The sequence below is a fragment of the Sturnira hondurensis genome, unplaced genomic scaffold (genome assembly GCF_014824575.4).
Source record: "Sturnira hondurensis isolate 20B ecotype Veracruz unplaced genomic scaffold, ASM1482457v3 Scaffold0018337, whole genome shotgun sequence".
NCBI lineage: Eukaryota > Metazoa > Chordata > Mammalia > Chiroptera > Phyllostomidae > Sturnira > Sturnira hondurensis.
The window spans coordinates 2,128,864-2,136,236 of record NW_028090968.1 but is presented as its reverse complement, the minus strand read 5'-3'; positions in this window follow the sequence as shown (position 1 = coordinate 2,136,236).

The following is a 7,373-nucleotide window of genomic DNA, read 5'->3' as shown; positions in this document are numbered from 1 at the left end:
GTCCTATGATGTGTTTGAGTGTTATTGTTGTGTATACTGTATATTGTTGTGTTACAGAATTACATGTTTATGATTTTGTAATAAAAGGCGGTGTTATTTGTGCCACTGTGCGTGTAAAGGAAACGAAATCACTACCTTGAAGAGATGTCTACTCTCTCATATCCATTGCAGCATTAGTCACAATAGCCAAGATATGGAAATAGCCTGAATGTCTTTCAACAGATAAACCGATAAAGATATATGTGTGTATATAAATATATATACCTATTATATACATAATAAATATTATCTAGCCATAAAAAAGAAAATCCTGCCACTTGCAACAACATGGATAAACATGTAGGGCACTACATCAAGCAAAATAATGCCAAACAGGGAAATACTGTGTGGCTATCACTTGTATGTGGAATAAGAAAGGTACAGACCATGTACCATAAAAATGTACACTGTAAACCTATGTAACCATTTTTATTTTTAAAAAAATTTAAAGAGATTTTATGTATTTGTTTTTAGACAGAGGGGAAGGGAGGGAGGAAAAGAGGGAGGAAAACATCAGTGTGTGGTTGCTTGATGCCCCTCACTGGCGACCTGGCCCCAAACCCAGGCATGTGCCCTGAAACTCTTTGGTTTGCAGGCCAGCACTCAATCCACTGGCCAGGGCTGCAACTTATATAGTCTTATTAACCAATGTCATCCCAATAAATTAAATAAAATAAATAAAGAAAGAAAAGACAAGAAAGCCAATTTTTCGGAAACAGAAAACAGAACGGTGGCTACCAGGGGCTGTGTCGGGGTGGGGTGGGGGGGGCGGAATGAGGATGTGGACCAGAAATGCAAATTTCAGTTACAAGAAGAATAAGTAATGTGCAGCATGGTGACTATACAAGAGGGCACCCAAAACAACCAGAATTTATTTATAAAAATTTTGTATTTATTTTTACATAGACAAGTTCACACTTCAGCCACTTTACAATGCATCTATTGAGGTATTTTTTCCATTGCTCAGAACAGCTTTTGAACTTGTCGATTTTGATACCTGTTAGTGCTTCTGCCATTTTTTGTTTCACCTCTTCCACCTTGGGAAACATTTCCCTTTGAGGACTTTTTTCATCGAGGGGCAGGTCAGGGTTAGGGTTGGGGGAGAACTGCTTGGGGCAAGATTGAGTGAATAGGGAGGGCGGGGCACATGCATCATGCCACTTCTGGGTCAAAACCGCTAAACACTCCGCACAGTGCGGGTAGTCACACTTGTAAATCACCCATCGTAGAGTGGGCAATCACATTGGAAGAATCTTCAAAAAAAATTCACCGAAGCCAAATGCAGCCTCTCACTACAAAGCCAGCTGGTGCACTGATACAGAAAGGTTCCTAGAACACTCCCCTACCAGGGAAGCCTGTTCTACAAGGGGCCCGCCCTCCAGAGATAATTCTGTTTTTTAGGGAGGGTCCCCCTTCATAGTTAATTATTTGGCATTGTATACTTGAAAGTTGCTGAGAATAGATCTTAAGCTTTTTCACTACAAAGTAGATCTCAAACATTTACACAAAAAAGAGGTAACTAGGTGAGGTGACAGTTGTGTTAATTATCTTGATCTGGATAATCATCCCATAATGTGTCTGTATATCAAAGCATCACATCGTACACTTTAAATATATACAATTACTTATGTCAATTATTTCTCAATCATGTTGGGAGGGGAAAAAAAGAAGGTGCAATGATACATAGAGGAGAATGAAGGTGAAGACAGAGGCAGAGACTGGACACACATATAAGCCAAGGATTGTCAAAAATTGCTGGCAATCACCAGAAACCAGGAGAGAGGCAGGGAACAGATCTTTCTCTATAGCCTTAAGAGGAAGCATGGTCCTGTTGATTTTGAACTTATAGCCTCCAGAACTATGAGAGAATAAATTTCTCTTGTTTTAAGCCACGCACTTTATAGTAATCTGTTCAAGCAGCCTCATGAAACTAACATACCTGTTGGGAACTGCTCTGCCTGGTTTCAGGAGTTGTAACTGCCCCCCATGACTAAGGCTGAGTGAGCGACCTTCGGACTTCAAGCCACTAAGGAGACAAAGTTTGTCTCTGGCAGCAAGTGCTGCTTCTGCTTCATCCCTTGCCCCCAATGCTTGGTTGGTTAGTCAGAGACAGATAAGACCCCTCAGAGGGGGGCAACCTAAGCCAGACATGATCACTTGGGAGGCCCTCAAGGAAGGATTTGGGTCGGGGGGACTGCAGCAAAGAGGGAGTGATTGACCCTCGCCCCCAGCTATTCTGACACAGCCTGAGTCTCCATTTCCATCTGGGAGAAGCGCTTCCTGGCTCTAGTCCACTGAAGCCTAAAACCTACGGTGGGGAATGTGTGCATCCCTTTGCCAGCTAGAGTGGGTTCCAAGGTGATCAGGCATAAGAAAGAATTCCTGAAGTCCTATGAAGCCTGCTTTGCTAAGAGTGCTTTCACTCATATGACCAGGGTCCAAGCAGGAAATGAGTATATCTCCCAAAGTTTTTGCAACCCCCTTACCTGGCAGACACTAACTCAGATTAAGCCCTCAGATTTCTTTGAAATGTTATCTACTGTTTGATCCTTGCCACCTGACATTGATTGATGATCTTTACCTATATTCCTACATGTTCAGAACCTAATAAAAGCCATTGAAGAAGAGGTTCTTGGTCCTTCTCCTATGAGAGATTGACTACCTCTCCTTCCCAAGCAGATCATGTCTTGGTAGTTTCATTTTCATTCGTGGCAGAGGGCGGGACTTGCGGGCAAAGTTGCCCCCACACATGCCCTTTTAGTAAAGTTAGTAAGAAGAAACTAAAATTTAAAATGATGCTTTTAGGATATAGGTCTAATAAAATGTACAAAGGGGACCCCAGGCAGGGGATGGGATGGGGGGATCTCAGGACTGAATGTTGGCCATTGTTAGGACACTAGCTTTTGTTTTGGTTGATGAGCTATCTCGTATGCATTGCATGATTAAAATAACTATGAAATTTTAAATAAAAGCAGGTCATATAAGGACCAAAAAAGAGAATACACCATGATCTGGATTGTAATCTGTCCATCATTCTGTGTGCTGAAGTTCACTAAAAAACTACTTAAAAATAAAAATAAGAGAGTCCCCTGCCTAGTGCTCTCTCATTGTCTGCCTGCTTCCACATCTGTGAGTTTCTCTGGTGCCAGGAAAAGGCTGCATCTGTCACAGTGCCAAGCACACCTTCTCAGAGAGGCCATCCACACCTCTACCTCTTCATGCCTAAATATCTCACACCTCTTATCTTACTCTTTTTCCATGGCACGTACACTGTCTGATATGCCATATACTGTACTGGTGTCTGTGTTTATCATCTGTCTTCTCCCAAGAGAATATAAAAGTCATGAGAGCTAAGATTTGCCTAATTGGCTCATGGCTATCTCCCCAGCACCTAGCACAGTGCTTGGCACATAGTAGTTGCTCAATAATGATTGCTTGAATCAATGAATAACTGAATGAATGGGTGGCTGATTCACAAGCTCAAGGGTGTGTGTATGCAAGTGCACACTCACATGTGTATGTGTGTTTGCAGGTGTCAGTGCTACAAGATGGAAAAACAGAGCAGGCTGGGGGTGGGGAGCACCTCAGGCTGGACAGCTAACTCCCCTTCCTTAGTCTGCTCCTCATCACACTGATACCATGGACCCCAGGAATAAAGGCCAAAGCCAATCCAGGTTCAGTTCCTCTCAACCCAGGACAACCTAGATGGACTTTTCTGGCAGACGCGGTGCCCGTGGGATGTTTTTTATCTCCAGGCTGAGTAGTCTGATGGCCCTGCAGTATGAAGACTGTGGGGTGCCAGAGCTGTGAGCAGCCCTCTGCTTCATCTCCAGCAGGTCTCTCACTTCAGCCATCTGTTTGCCACTGTCCCCACCGTTTTCATCTCCCACACCACTGCTAGCTACTTCTGTTAATACTTTGCTTTCAGTTAATTCACCATTTCCCCCCAAATGAATGGATTTAAAAGGGAATAGACATGTCACTATCACCAACGGAAAAGCAATAACTGTGCCCAAAACAGAAGGTAACTGTGAACATAAATACCCACAAAAGGACACATTGTTAAACTCTAGTTCAGGAGTGTGTATTACCAAAACTCTAAGTCTGAGGTCTCCTGGTTATAAGGGAAGCTGGTGTGGAGAGATGTTAAAGCCACAGAACAGCAAGCGAGACTTTCTCCCTTTGAATGAGAATGGTTGTATGATTCATTGCTAGGTGATGCACTCTGTGTGTCCCACTTAACCTAACCCTGCAGAACTCATCATGGGTCACCTCTCACCTTTTGAGGATTTCCCCGCTGAACAAGCAGCCTTTGTATCATTTTTAGGCCTGGAACACTTATAGAGGTGCCAGAGGAGTAGAAGCCTGCTCAGCCTGTTGGCTGTGGGCTAGGCAGGAAGGCCCAGCTGGAGGGAGTCTCCCATGAGGCTGGCTGAGGCCTAGCAAGTCCCTTCTTTGTCCCAGCCTCTCAGGCAAAGGGAAGCAGGCACAAGGCCAGGCTGGCATAGGGCAGGCTCAGCTGGGCCACAGCAAGCCCCTAGAGAGCCAGGGTGCGCTCATTCCCTGCCTTTAGTTATCTTCCTGGCTAATGAGCATCTGAGAACCTTGCTGCAATCAACAGGGAGGACCCCTGGGACACTGGAAGCAGGGAGGTTCTACAGGCCAAATGTCACCATTGAGGGAAATGGTAGAGGCCCCAGGAGAGGAAATGAGCTTGGGGAAAAGAGCTCTACTTCCTGCCTTTCTTTATAGGGGACAAACCTGGGGCTGGAGGTTAGGCACAAGACCTACTGTGTGAGCTTGAGTCCAGGTTCCCTGCTCACCACCTATGTGTTCTTAAACAAGGGCTTTAGCCTCTCACTGCTCAGAGTGTGGTCCTCAACTATCAGCTTGTGAGAAACGCAGACTCTCATGCAGAGACCTACTGACTCAACAACTGCATTTTAACAAAGATCCCCAGGGGATCTCTGTGCCTCCATTTCCCCATCTGTAAAATGGGGATTAAAATGAGTTCATGCACACATAGTGCTTCATTCAGTGCTTGCTGCTATTTTTATTATTTATTATTATTGTTACGACTGAAGCAACTCAGTCTGAGACCAGGTGAAGTACTCCCAGGCCCCATCCTCTTAGCACCCCAGAGGTATGTTACATGAGACCCACATGAAGATGGGGAGCCTGAGGCTCAGAGAGGTGCAGTAACTTGCCCAAGTTCCAAATGGGGAAGCCCAAGTTCACCCCACACCTGTCTGACCCTGTTACTAATGTTACCAGTGAACCAGTAGGATTGTTGCCTAAACACCAAGCACTTGAGGTGCTCGCAAGAGCAAATGAGGAGCTCCCTGAGGGCTGCGAGAACCTGTGAAGTCAACTTTACTCTGACCCCCATTTTTCAGAGGAGGAAATTGAGGAACAGAGAGGATAGGCTGCTTTTCCAAAGCTACCCAGCAGGAAAGGCTGGATTTGGATACAGGTAGTCTGATTCTCAACTTCTTCTGCCATGTTACATTCCACCTCACCATTTTTTTCTCCCAGAACCTTGTCTCCAAAAGTGTCCCTGCCTCCTCTGTCACCACTTTGCCAGCCCTGGCTCTGAGGTTCTGAGACTGCCCCTCCCACATCTTCACCACTAATGAGCTCTTTGACAACTTCAGACTAGGACCACAGAAGCCACTGGAACTGGGTCTGTGGGAAGAACCTGTTTCCTTCTGATCTAGGATTCCAGGTGTGGCTATTGGGGCATGAGCCTTTGAGGACAGTGGAGGACATACTGGCAAGCAGGAGCTATCTGAGACACTTGGCTCTGGCCTCTGGGGCAACTGCCTTGGATCTGGGCTTCCCTCTGTCTCTCTTTCCCCCATCCCTGCTGAAGTACCATTTCAGTCTCTGGGGCTGCCCTCTTGGCATAGTTGCAGCTGGGCTGGGCTTGGAGCCTTGCAGCCTAATCATTCATTCACTCATTCATTCAGCACACATGCATTCAGCACATACTGTGTGCCAGGTACTATTCTGCAGACCTGGTATTGAATGAAACTGACCTATTCCTGGGGAAGTGACAGACCAAAAGTTAATCATATACACTGAAAAATGTACAATTTCACAATGGACATTGGAGACAATATGCAATTTCAAAGGAAACCATTCTCGGGTGGAAATCAGAGAGGGTCCTCCTGAGGAAGGACATTTAGACGGAGATCTGAGAGATGAAGTGGAAGAATGTTTCAGTTGGAGGACATAGGCAAAGGCCTAGAGATGAGAAACAACTCGATATATCTGAAGCAGGAAAGAGAGCTGGGCCAGGCTGCAGTGAAGAGAGTAAGGAGAGCCCAGCCACCATGGCCTTGTGAGTTGGGTCCCCATCTTCTCCCAAAGGGTCCACTAAGAGGCTGGGGGAGATCGTTCCAGCCAACAATCCCCCCAGTTCCCAAACTGAGTGGCTTCACTTGACCTCTCCTGCTCTCCAAGCCAGAGGGCCCAGGGAACTTGGGGCCACAGAGGTCTTGAAGGACCCACCCTCACCCCCTGTTGGGAGCCCCAGCTAGCCACAAGGCAGGGTGTCCTCTCACTGAACTCCCTTATTGGGTAGGCAAGTGGAAATCACTGCATTAACTGGCGCCTCAGTGTTCCCAGGTCTGGCCTCGAATCCTGCCTCCAACACAAAGTAGCTGTGGTACTTCTGCCCTGTAGAGGCTGGGGTTCCTCATCTGTAAAACGGGATAGTTCTTCCTTTCCGAGCTCTCTTGATAAAATGTGTTGAGTGGTTAGTACAGGACATGGCACTTGGTGGGGGCCTAATCAGGGTTATTATGTTAAATAATCATGACTATAAACAGCCAAGGGGCGGCAAATTCCCGGCAGCGTCAGCCCTCATCAGAATGAGAGCTCCCTAAGTGCTGTGAGAACACCGTCTCCTTGCTGGTTGATGGCCTAAGAGGCACATGGTCGGTGTTCCACAAATATTGAATGAAGAAAGGAAGAAAGGAAAGGAAAGGAAGGAAAGAAAGGGGGAAGGAAGGGAGGAAGGGAGGAAGGGAGGGAGAAGAAAAGAGAAAAGAACAGAACTAACCAACAAGTTAATAACTAGCTCCCGTCCTAACCAAGAACATTCAACTCAGGTCCTACTCTCCTTTTCTGGCTCGGCATTCCACCGGCCCCCCTCTTCCCCCCAACATTCTTATCTGCTGTGCGCTTCACTTTTCCCCTCTGTAAGCCAGAGTTGATTAAGGGTAACCTCCGGAGGTTGGAGAGAGGTTTCCCAGGGCCAGCAGCACGGAGCTCCCAAGCCTCCTAGACCTGGAACTAATTCACCCCCGGCCCCATTTCGGCCAGCTGCG